This window comes from Canis aureus, chromosome 6 (genome assembly GCF_053574225.1).
Source record: "Canis aureus isolate CA01 chromosome 6, VMU_Caureus_v.1.0, whole genome shotgun sequence".
NCBI classification, from domain to species: Eukaryota; Metazoa; Chordata; class Mammalia; order Carnivora; family Canidae; genus Canis; species Canis aureus.
Genome location: NC_135616.1, coordinates 65,206,774 through 65,219,851, shown reverse-complemented (window position 1 = coordinate 65,219,851; position 13,078 = coordinate 65,206,774). Strand labels below are relative to the sequence as shown.

At 43.8% G+C, this 13,078-nt stretch overlaps 1 protein-coding gene across 1 annotated transcript in view; it reads left to right on the top strand.

Moving 5' to 3' along the window:
• Positions 1-1,711, top strand: part of RGSL1 (regulator of G protein signaling like 1) — a 164,869-nt gene extending 163,158 nt beyond the window's left edge. Inside the window, exons 25-26 of the mRNA XM_077902022.1 lie at positions 573-777; positions 1,576-1,711. The gene's annotated coding sequence lies outside the window, so the exon portion shown is untranslated. The remainder of the gene's footprint in view (positions 1-572; positions 778-1,575) is intronic.
• Positions 1,712-13,078: the final 11,367 nt, after the last annotated feature.

The following is a 13,078-nucleotide window of genomic DNA, read 5'->3' as shown; positions in this document are numbered from 1 at the left end:
CTGGGATAGCTTCAACAACAGACACCTGGAGCTTTGCTGCAGAAGCCCAGGACCAAAGCTGGTAGTTAAGTCTACATGCAGTTTGACTCACCCGTTTCAGGGGGTCCAGCTGCCTGCGGCTGGCTTATGAGGTGGGTATGCCTACGTGTGGGCCTCTCACGTCGGGGTAACCAGTACTTGGAACTGGGCAAGCATCTGGAGAGGCCCTGTCACCAGAGGGGGATAATGTGGGTACCTGGCATCTGCCTAATTTCAAGGCTTAACCTACATAGATGCTTATATTCCTCCTAAGGGCGGAGCTAGAGGAATCTGGACTACTTTGTCAGGACGGGCTTGGGCAGAGGCCTGAGTACCATTCAATAAGAGATACTTGGGAGGGCAGCCCAGGTGGCTCAGCGGTTTAGCGCCACCCTCAGCCCGGGTGTGATCCCCGGGATCCCGTCCCACGTTGGGCTCCCTGCATGGAGCCTGCTTCTCCCTCTGCCTGTGTCTCTGCCTCTCTCTCTCTCTCTCTCTCTCTCTCTCTCTCATGAATGAATAAGTAAATAAAATCTTTTTTTTTTTTTTTAAAGATACTTGGGAGCTTTGGTTGCAGGAGAAGCCCTGGACCCCATTAGCTAGCTGGTTCAAATGGAGACTGACAGCTGCCAGCTTAAGCAGGGGTCTCTGAAAATGTTCAGGTCTCCCCACCCCAGCAGCTAGCAGGTGGAAGGTGTTTTATACCAGCATGAGCTCCACAGACCTGGAGGACCCCAACAGCCGAGGCAGGCTGACAGGGTGGGTACTGTGCACACATGGGCCATATGGGTCAGGCTGGCCAGGGACCTGGAACACGGCAAGGTCTAGGCCAGTTCCCAGGAGGGGTTACTGGAAAACTGGCAGCTCCCAAATTCCAAGAGTTAACCTATACAACTGTGCGTATTCTTCCGAGGGCAGAGCTGGAGTAATCTGGGCTGCCTAGACAGGGCTGGGTCAGGTGGGATGCCTTCGTGGCTCCTGCAGCCTGGGACAGTAGCAGATGCTAAGTCTATCAGGGACTATCACCCATTTTAGCAACTGCCTCAGGGCAATTGGGGGGAGGGTGTGGTAGGCCTTCTCCACACTTAAGACTATGCAGGTGGTTGGGGATGTCCCACAGCCCTGGAGGGCCCAAAGGACGGTTGCCAGGCAGGATGGCTGGGGTACTCCCAATAAGAGACACCTGGGAGCCTTGTTTGCTGGAAGCCCAAGAACCCATTAAGCAGCAGCCTATTCAAATAGAAAGTGAGGCAACAATTTAACCTAGAGTCTCAGATTTCCAGAGAAGGAAAGGTTGGGGGCTCTTTCCCCCACTGGAGTCTAGCAGGTTTTTGTTCACTGTCATGAGCTCCTCAGGCTTGGAGGACCCTGAAAGCAAATGGAGAACTGACATGTGGACTGTGATGGGCAGGGTGTGCCGGCTATGGTAGCCAGACACCTGGAACAGGGCAAGGTCAGCTGAGGACGAGTCACAGGTAGGGTTTACTGGGGGTACCTGGCATCTGCCTAACTCCATGACTGAACCTACAAGAATGTGTATATTCTCCCTGAAAGCAGAGCTAGAGGACGCCTGAATGCCTTCCTAGGGTGGGACCTAGAGGCCTGGTCCACCTTGCCCCCTATAAGAGACACCTGGAGCTGGTCCAGTTGGGAACTGACTGGCCTGATTAAAGCTGCTGCTTTAGAATTTCAGGTGGGTTCCCTTTCAAGTATCTGGGGTCTATTTTATTTTATTTATTTTATTTTTTTTAGTATCTGGGGTTTAGCCTCCACTCCATAGGCCTGGAGCACCCCATGCAATCCAAGGTTGGGTAACTGTGTAGACTGTGCATGCCAGAGACACCTGTCTTAATTGCTGGAGAACCCCGGGACCCCACCATGCAGACAGGCCAATTAGGGCAGTTGAGAGATAAAGCAGTTACCTCAGAAAAACTGGCTGGGAAAGGGGAGCACGGTTGGAAGTGTCAGGCTCCTTCACCCTGGCCATTCAGGTTGTTCCCATCAGACCAGAACTCCACAGGCCTGGAGTGCCCTCTGCAGTCCAAGACTGCGACAGGATGTGCCCATCCTGCACATGCGCAGGCCACACAGGTCAAAGTTGCCCTGGAACAGAGCAATACCCAACACAGCAGGGCTACAGGACAGGGCTATTGGGAGTGTCCACCTAAACATTAAAAGACTTCCAGTTATTTTTACTAGCAAAATGAGTTTATTCAAGAACAGCAGAGGAATTGCGATTCAGGACAAGCAAACTATGGCAAACCTTTATAGGCAAGTTGGAAAAAAAGAAAGGGAAGGTCAGCTTTTATTAGTTTTAGGAGGAAACTGGAGAGTGTTTTTGAACACAAATTCATTGGAGAAAAGTGTGAGGCTTTGGTGGTTTCTCACTGGCTGTAAGAGGTGGTTGGTGCACTGTTTCTGAGGCTGGAAAGCTCTTCCTTAAATGCAGGAGGTAAATTCCCATATGCAAAGTATCCTCCCCTGTCAAGATGAGAATTCTCTTCCTTGCCCTCGCTGGTTGTGCAGGCTGTGAGGAGTGGTAAGAGCAAAACAGCTCCCTTTTCAGGGCTTCCTTCATTCAATTTTTAATAAGGTTTCCTTTACTCAGTTTCATAGGAGTAGCTGGATCTGGCCAGGTTCCAAGCCTTAATGTCCACAAATGCAAACAATCCCCCTGCAGGCAGAACTGGAGGATTTTGTGTCAGGGTTGGATTGTGGGGAGGGTGCTGGCTGGGGTATCCTCCCATTAGAGATACCTGGGAGGCTCGGTTGCTGCAAAAGCCCAGGATACCAGCAGACATGGAGTCTCTATGGGGTGTGACTGTCACCTATTGCAGCAGTCGCCTCCGAGTGATTTTTGATTAGTAGACCTCCTTCACCCTTGAGTAATGTAGGTGGTTAGGGACAGCTCCTAGCTCCATAGGCCTGGAGAGCCCTGGTTGCATAAAGGGAACTTCTGGGTTTATTGCACATGTGCAAACCCACAGCCGGGGACCTATAACAGGGCAAGTGTCAGGGGAATCCGGGTCACGTGAACTGGGGTAGGGGTACCTGGATTCCACCTTATTCCAAAGTTCAACCTGCACAAATGTGTATAGTCACCCTGAAGGTACAGCTGGAGAAATCTGGACCTGCCTTGCCAGGGAGGGCATGGCTGGTTGGGATGGTCTTGATTACAAGAGAAGCCTGGGACCTCATCAGGCAGCCAGTCCAAATAGGGACAGACTGTCACCAGTTTAAACAATTTAGGGGAAGGGGGTACTCCCTCTACACTGAAGCATTTCAGATGGTTAAGTCATATGGCCAAAGCTCCACAGGCCAGGAGTGCTTCCTGCATCCCAAGGCCATCCCATGACAAGGTATGACATGCACTGGTACGAACTCCACAAACTAAAATAGCCAGGAACCTGGAATTGACAAGGCTGGATCATAGGACGGGTGCTGTTAGGGGTACAAGGCCTAGTGCATAAGGCTTACCTACTCATTGTTTAATATTCCCCCTAAAGGCAGAGATGGAGGTTTTTCAACTGCCTTGCCATGGAGTGGCCATGCTGGCAGACAGGGTAGCCTCCTTTGGGAGACACCTGGGACACCTGGTTCCTAGAGAAGCCCCAAACCCAACAGGCAGCAAGTGTACATGGGGACTGTCACCCATTTGTAGCTTTCTAATTAAAGCAATTTTTGAAAGGTAAGCTCCCTCCACACTGGAGGCTATACAGGTAGTTGGGGCCTAGCTAGTGTTTCACAAGCTTAAAGAGTCAGGTCTGCTCAAGGCTGGCATACGGGATACCACTGTGCATGTGTGTATCTCCCAAGTCAGGGTAGCCAAGTATTTGGAACAGATAAGCATCCAGGGAGGGCAGCTCATGGGTTCAGACTCTTGGGTTACAAGGCATCTGCCTAATTACCAGCCCTAACCTATTATGTGCACATAATCCCACTGAAGGCAAAGCTAGAATAATCTGGATTGCCTTGCCATGGCTGGAGAAGACTAGCTAGCTGGAGTATCCTCCAATAAGCTATCTCTGAGAGGCTTGATTGCTGTAAAAGTCTGAGACTTCAGACAATAAAGCTGAGGATTGAGCTAACTATTGCCTGTTTTAGCAGCCACGTCAGAGCAATTTTCAAGAAGGGAGAGATTCCCTCCAATGTTGGAAATATAATCTTTGGAAATGAATTTTAGTTCCACAGACGTGGAGCACCCTCAACTACCCAAGGGTGACTTTCAGGGCATCTACTGTGCATGTGTGGACCATGCAGTTCATGGTAGCCAGGAACTTGAAATAGGGCAAGATTTGGGAGATGGCAGGTCAAAGAGTGTGCTGTTGGGGTACTGGCATCCGCCTAATTCTAAACCCTAACCTACTCAACTGTCCGTATTCCCATCGAAGACAGACATGAAGAACCTAGCCTGCCTTGTTGCAGTAGAACCAAGTGGGGTTTGATAGGATACCCTCCAATAAGAGATACCCAGGAGCCTTGTTGGTGCAGAAACCTGGGACCCCAGCAGACATTAAATCCGTATGGGAATTAACTGTCTCTCCTTTTAGCAACCAGTTCAGTGATTTTCATGAAATGGGTTCCCTCCAACATTGAGGCTATGCAGGTAGTTGTAGAGGGGCCCTAGCTCTGAATGTCTAGAGGGCCCGGGTGCCCGTGGGCAGCTGACAGGATGCATACCATACATGTGCAGGACATATAGGTCAGGCTTGCCAAGGACCTAAAATAGGGCAAGTGCCTGGGGACTGGGTCACAGGAGTGGGTTACTGGGAGTTCCTGGCATCTGTCTAATCCCAAGCCTTAATGCTACATAATGGTGCATATTGGCACTGAAGGCAAAACTGGAGGAATCAGGTGGGATTTCTGGGGTGCCCTCTGCAAAGATACACCTGGAGGCCTTGATTTTTGGAGAAGCTGTTGTATCCCATCAGGTGGCCTAAGAATTGCCAGTTTAGGATGGAGCCTCAGAACTACTTTTGGGGGATGGGCTTTCACCACACTGAATGCCAGCTGGTGGGGCACTGACCAAAGCTCCACAGGACTGGAGGGTTCTGGCCAACCAAGGCTAGATGACAGGAGGCATACCGAGCATACATGGAAAGCTCAGGTCAGAAAAGCTAAGGACCAGAAACTGGGCAATGGAGAATCCAGTTCTTATGAATGGAAGTCCGTGACATCTGCCTATTTGCAAATCCTAACCTACACAAATTTGCATATTTCCCTTGAAGATAAAACTATTAACTGGACTGCCAAGACTGAGCCAGGTGGCCTGCCTGGGAAACCTTTGCTAAAGACACCTGAGAGCCTTCCTTATTGGTAAGCTCAGGATTCCATCAGACAGCCGGTCCAAATGGGAACTCTTTCTACCTTAAAGCTAATGCCTTAGAAAGATTTTTGGGGATTCTGCTCCCTGTGCCCTGTGGGTATGCAGGTGGGTGAGGACCAGTAGAGCTGCAGAGGCCTGCAGTGCCCCAGCTGCCCAAGGCTGGCACATAGGTGCATATTGCACATGTCTACATATCAGGGTAGACAGGACCTGTTACAAGAAAAATGTCAGCAGAAGCCTAGTCACATAAGGGGGCTGTTTAGAGTACATGACACCTGCCTATTTCCAAGCCCTAACTTAAACAGATGTTCATATTTCCCAGGAAGGCAGATCAGAAGTAAGATGTACTGCCTTGCCAGGGTGAGGCCTGACAGATGGCCAGGTATCCTCTAATAGGAGATACTTGTTACCTTTGATTGCTAGAGAAAACTGGAACCTCATCAGGCAGCCCGTCCAAGTGTGGACTGACTTGCCTGTCTAAAGCTGCTCCTCAGAAAGATTGTTGGGCAAGGGATCCTTCCACCCAGGAAGCTATGCAGGTGGTTGGAAACTAGCCTGAGCTCCTCATGCCTGGAGGGCCCTGGTTGCCTGAGGCTGGATGTTGGAGGGCAGATAGCATATGTGTGGGCCATGCAGGTCAGGATAGCCAGAGACCTAGGACAGACCAAGTATTAGAAGATACCATGTTACTGGTGCAAGCTTTCGTGGGTCAAAACCATCTGCCTAAGTCCAAGCCCTAACCATCATTAATGTGCATATTCTCCCTGAAGTTATGGTTGGAGGAAACTGGATGCCTTTCCAGGGTGAGGCTGAGCAATCTGGCAGGGGTATCCTTCGGAAGGAGACCTGGGTGCCTTGATTGATGGGGGTAAAAAAATTGGGTCTTCATCAGGCAGCTAGTTGGTTGTAGACTGACTGTTTAAAGCTGATGCCTCAGAAAGATTTCAAAGGTAGGCTTCCCCTGCCCTGGAGACTATGTAGGTGGTTGTAGACCAGCCCAAGCTCCACACTGGAGGGCCCCAGCTGCCAAAGGATAGCTGTTAAAGTGAATAGTGTGCATATGCCTGCTGCACATGTCTAGAAAGACCTGGAACTGGGCAGCGTCTGGAGTATCCTGATCTCAAGAGCATCTCTTAAGGGTCCCTGGCATTTGCCTCGTTCCAAGCCCTAACCTACACAAATGTGCATGTGAGGGGTCAAGGGTAACATTCCCCAAAATGTGCCACTTCAGTGTATTGATTATTTTGAATTAGAAGCTATTTAATAAGTAGCCAGTGTAAGAACAACCAGAGTCCCCTTTGTCTCAAGAAAGCAGGAAATAGATCTCTCAAATAAAAGATACCCTTTGTAGCAAGATGTCCTTATCATCAGAGATAGAGAATTCAGAGCAGAGAAGGCTATTTAAATAAATATTGTTACTTTTACCAATTTACTACCCCAGCCCAAATTCCATTTAGAATTTCTTACTAATTGAAGCTGTCAAACATAAGTTTTCTTTTTACTGTCAATTCTTCACAAACTTATTGCTTCTTTGTCTAAAAAGTATGAAAGTTGCCTATTTTGGTCATTTCTTTGGGTCTTAATTTTAATATTGGGCCTCCATGTACAGTTAATTAAATTTTGTTTTTTCTCCTATTAATTCTATTTCTCCTATTAATCCTATTAATTTGTCCATTTAATTCTTAGACCAGCGAGAAGAATCTTGAATAATAGAGGAAAATTTTTCCTCCTCAATAGTCGGCATAGTTGGCAGGATAAACTTCCCTGGCTGGACATTGCTGCAGCTGAAAGATCCTTGGACATCTGACAAAAGCCAGCAGAACGTAGGAGTTCTTACCACAACAGTGGTAAGAGAGTCCTCTCTCTCTCTCTCTCTCTCTCTCTCTCAATTTAGATCAACAGGAGAAAATATTTGTGGAACTAGTTCCTTGGGCTTAGCAACTCTAATAAATTTGGTAGCATACTCTTGGTTTGACAGATCCATTTTCTCCCAGAGATGGTTACAGTTTTTTGTTTTCTTTGTATTTGTGTCAAATACAAATACATTTGTGTCCTGAAAAGGAATTGCCATAGAGAAAGGCAGGCATAGGATCTATCAGCCTGTTCGTTGAGCCAGCCAGCCTCACAAAGTAGAGTTCATGATTCTCTTAAGACTGGCATTTGTTTAGACAAATTTTGTTGTGGGTCCTATATGTAAAAACTGGGTGAGGTTTTCCATTTCACCTGTTCTATGTCATAAGAGCCTGGATTTCTGACCAGTGACCGTATTCTCTCTGGTCTCAACCCTCTGAAGGGTACACTTACTTGGGTGTACCTTAGCGGCCAGTGAAATAGACCGGGATTTCAAGACACATAGTTGCAAGCAGTGCTCTCTTTGCCAGCCATACCAGGTCTTGGAAGAGCTTGCCTAAGAAGTCCCAACCCGTAAGGGACCTTTGTCGTCTTAGTCTTTGTTGCTTGCTGGTGCTGGAAAAGTCTCACTTCAGTATCATATGCCCAGTGTAACAAGTTAGCAGGTCTGTGATTAGAGGTGTCTCAAGTTTTCCTGGGACCAGAGATATCACGTTTACCAGTCTTAACTGCCTATGCAACAAAGGCTTTTGCTTTCTTAAACTATTTTTGGAAGTAAGCTTTTGGATCATTGAGCTATATCATCTGTGCCCTGTCCAGGGATGCCTCTTGCATCTATGATCTAAGCCTGGAAAATTACCTCCAGGTCATTCCTGGAGGCAATCATAAAAAGGCTTATTGATTTGAGGGAGCTTTTGATGATTATTAGCAAGATCTGTCTGTCAATGGCCAGACATGAATCCTTTAAAAATGGCTATATTTGAAAGAAAAAAAAATCCTTACAAAGCTCTTAAAATTGTCTTACAACAGCTAGCCTTAGGGACTCCCTTGATAAGACGAGAGAAAAGAAATTAGACTTAACACAAAAAGTAATATCCACGTCTCACGTATATTTCCCTTCTTAGAATCTGGTGCCTTCTGCCTGTTTTTAAGTTCCCTTTCCCTACATGATTTACAGAGGGCACTCTGGCCTAACTAATCTCTAGATTCAAAGTATACAGGTACTCCTACAAATGCTGAAAGTTAGGAAATGAATTTAACACAAGCTCCTGAGACAGGCTGGGTTTGCTTCTACTTTCTACTCTGCCAGCTTCAGGCATTCCTATGCAATGTCCTTTGCAGATGTATCCTAGACCCCCCACCAAAATGAAATTCATGTCCCCCGAATTATGCTCTCAGAAACAAGACCTTTGTTAAAATGCTTTATACAGATTCCTATTTACGTAAAAAATATATCCTTCTGATATAACGTAGCAAATTTGTTTGAAGAGGTAGGTCAGTCCCTTAATACTTAGGCTGTAATCCAGTTCTTTGGGGGGGGAATTAAAAACAACTTCATCTTGCACATCTCTACAAAACCGGAAATGCAACTCTAAAAACAAGTCAAAGCCTACCTGTCTTTACTAACCTCCAAAGCTTGCCTATTTCTGTCAAAATACTTGTAGATAAAGACCAGGGCATTGGAACAAAATTGTCCTATACTTCAAAAGGTATCTTACAATTACCCTGAAACTCTTAGGGGGAAAAAAAAACTTGCATTCTTTCTCTGTTCCTTAAAGTTACAAATCATGTCTTTGAAATGTAAACACAGGCCACAATCATGTGACACTGAAGGGAAGGAACAGAGTCTTGTAAAAAATACAGACAGCTAAAAGGGCCCTTGTGCCCAAACTCTAGCACAGTTTAAGATTACTTCCAGGGATAAATACAAATCTTAAAAGTCATCTCTATATGTGCGTATGTGTACATTATAGATATGGTATTTTTCTACCTGTGGATGGTATTGCCAAAATAATTCATAAAGAAACTACTGAATTGGCTTAAATTTAAGCACATAAAATTCTCAAAAGTAAAACACTACAAATGAATTTCAGGTTTCTATGATCTGGGAAAATATTTGGTATCAAAACTAAGATTGTTGGTTTAATTAAAATAAACATGCCTTTAAAAAAATAGATGTGTTGGGATGCCTGGGTGGCTCAGTCAATTAAGCTCTAACTCTTGATCTCAGGCTCTTGAGCTCAGGCCCAGCTTTGGGCTCCACAAAAAAGTAGACATGTCTTTAGAGTTATCAGCATTAAATATATTTTTATTCGGGTTTATTCATCAAATAAGTTCATGTTATCCCTGTTATAAAATTTGTGAGAAAATAACTTAGAATAATAATTGATTTTATCTAATGTCTCATTAAGTTTTTATAGATAATCTAAACATAATTCTTAATATTTGTTTTATGTATTTAGGTGTTCCTATGCTGTTGATATAATGTTATATCTTCTCATTGTATTGATCTCTTTATCATTATGTAGTGCCCTTCTTTGTTTCTTGTTATATATAGTCTTTGTTTTAAAGTTTAAATTTTATCTGATATAATTATTGCTATCCTGGCGCTTTTTTTTTTTTTTTTCACTTCCATTTACATGGAATATCCTTTTCCATCCCTTCACTTTCAGCCTATATATGTCTTTAGGTCTAAAGTGTGTCTCTTGTAGGCAACAAATAGATGGGTCTTGTTTGTTTATGTATTTAATCACCCTGTGTCTTTTGATTGGAATATTTAGTCCATCCACATTTAAAGTAATTATTGATAGGTATGGGGACAGCCCCATGACTCAGTGGTTTAGCGCCGCCTTCAGCCCCGGGGCGTGATCCTGGAGATCGAGTCCCACATTGGGCTCCCTGCATGGAGCCTACTTCTCCCTCTGCCTATGTCTCTGCCTCTCTCTCTATGGGTGTCTCTCATGAATAAATAAATAAAATCTTAAAAAAAAATTATTGATATGTATGTACTTATTGCCATTTTGTTGTTTTCTAGTTGTTTTTGTAGTTCTTCTATCCCTTTTTTCTTCTCTTGCTCTCTTCCCTTGTGGTTTAATGGCTTTCTTTAGTGATAGGCTTAGATTTCTATTTTTTGTGTATGTGTTATAAGAGTTTGACTTGTGGTTACCATTAGGTTCATATATGATATGAATACAGAAATCTATATTAAGTTTGGACACATTCTAAAAGCACTAAAATTTTTTAAGGTTTTATTTATTTATTCATGAGAGACACAGAGAATGGCAGAGACATAGGCAGAGGGACAAGGAGGCTTCCTGCAGGGAGCCTGATGGGGTACTTGATCCCAGGACTGGGATCATGACCTAAGCTAAAGGCAGATGTTCAACCACTGAGCCACCCAGGTGCCCCAAAGCACTACATTTTTACTTCCTGTTTTATGTATAAAATGTCATATTTCATGTCTTTTTTTTTTTGTATTTTCCTTGAATAATTTTTGTAGATATAACGGATTTTATTATTTTTGTGTTTTAACCTCCATACTGGCTTTATAAGTGGTTAATCTACCTTTATGTATGCTTTTAACTATAATTATTCCTTTATAACTTTCTTCAAGTTATGCCCTTTCTTTCCATTTAGGAATTTCCTTTTATATTTCTTGAAAGGCTGGGTTAGGAGTGATGAAGTCGTTCAACTTTTGTTTGGGAAAATCTTTATCTCTCCTTTTATTTTGAATGATAATTTTACTTGGTAGTGAATTCTTGGTTGTATTTTTTTTTTTTTTTTTAGCACTTTGACTATATCACGCCACCTTTTTTCTGGCCTGCAAAGTTCTTCTGAAAAATCTATAGCCTTCTGGGATGTGCACTGTGTATAACTGTTTTCTTTTGCTGCTTTTAAAATTCGTTATCTTGGGACATCCGGTGCCTCAGTAGTTGAACATCTGCCTTCAGCTCAGGGCATGATCCTGAGGTCCTGGGATCAAGTCCTGCATCAGGCTTCTTGTGAGCAGCCTGCTTTTCACTCTGCCTATGTCTCTGCCTCTCTCTTTGTGTCTCTCATGAATAAATAAAAAATAAAATCTTAAAAAATCTTTATATTTATGTTTTGCCATTTTAATTATATCTTGGTTTGATCCTCCTTGACTTCATTTTGTTAGAAACTCTCTAGAATTTCTCTACCTGAGTATATGTTTTGTTCCCCATATTAGAAAAATTTTGGCTATTACTTCTTCAAATAAGTTTTCTGACCCCTTCTCTCTCTCTCTCTCTCTCTCTCTCTCTCTCTCTCTCCTACCCCTAGGATCCCTATAATGTGAATGTTATTATGCTTGATGATGTCAGAGTTCCCTTAACCTAGTCTCATTTTTTATTAGTTTTCTTTTGCTGTTCAGCTTGTTTGCTTTTCACTATCCTGTCTTCCAGATCACTGATCTGTTCTGCATCCTCTAGTCTGCTGTTGATTCCCTCTAGTATATTCTTCATTTCAGTCATTGAATTCCTCAGCTCTGATTGGTCCTTTTTAATTTTTTTCTACTTTTTGAAGTTCTTACTGAGGCATCTACTTCTCTTCTCAAGTCAAGTGAGTATCTTTATGACCATTACTTCAAATTCTTTATCAAGCATATTGCTTATCTCAATTTCATTTAGTTCTTTTTCTGTGATATTTTGCCTTCATTCATTTTGGACATATTCCTCTGTCTCCTCATTTGTCTAGTTCTCTGTGTTTGTTTCTATGTATTAGATAGGTTGGCTTGGCTATGTCTTCTAGTCTTGAAAATAGTGGCTTTGTGTAGAAGAAGTCCTGTGGTGCCCAATAGCACATTTCCCACCTTATGCCCCGCCCCCAGGTCATCAGCTCCAGACACTCCAGGGTGTTCCCTATTTGGACTGGGTATGTCTTGTTGTGGATGAGCCTCAATTGCCTTCAGTCCAGCCAGCTGTGATAGCCCACTTTGTTTTCTGTAGGCACACTAGACAGGGTTTGCTCCCTGTCCTATTCAGAGGCCTGGCTGTGACCACTATAAGCTTATTAGTGGATGGGGCTAGCGGTCAGCCTAGCTGTCTTGCAGTTAACCTGTCTGCCACAACTTCAGGCACACCAGAGGGAAGGGCCTGCTCCCTGTACCAGCCAGCTAAGAGATCTGGCCACAGAAACTGTGTGTACTGATGTTTGTGCTGGTATATGTGGTTACCTCCCCCTACCCCTTCCAACCTCAGGGTAAGAGTCACTTTGGAATGGTAGCTGTCCAGGGCTGCCTACTAGGTGTGGGGCAGGAGCCACTTTATAGGGCCATATATTGATTTGCATAAGTTTTAAAAAATCTGATCTCCTTGTAACAGGATATAATTGGAAGCATTGTTTACATCACCAAGGCTTTGACTAGAATATCATATTTGAGAAACAAATGCAGACTCAGATATAACCAGATAGTTCTAAGGAACCAAAGTTGACTTTAGGGAGCCAGTAAAGCCTCTTGGAAAAACGGCTTAATACTTTGTTTACAGGGTTTGTAGCAGACTTATTGGGTAAGTAAACAAGATGACTTCCAAGCAAGTTCAAGAACCTCTGGATATTTGGAGAACCTTGAGAAGGAGGAAATAACCCAAATCTGTGTATTACAGGTAAAGTTTGATGGCAAGGCTTTTTACCCTTGAGAGGCTGTTAAAAGTTCAGTCTGCAGATTCCCTATGAAAAGTTCCAGAAAAGCAGATATAAAAGAGCCTGTATCATCATCAACTGTTATTTTGTACTTCTATAAATGATCAGGTGTGGTTTATTAAAACTAAATTTCTTTTATAAACTAATGTTAATTTGGCTGAGTTTAATAATGTGATCACTTCAGAGAAAATTTATATTTCAGTAACACACCTTTGGGAATATTAG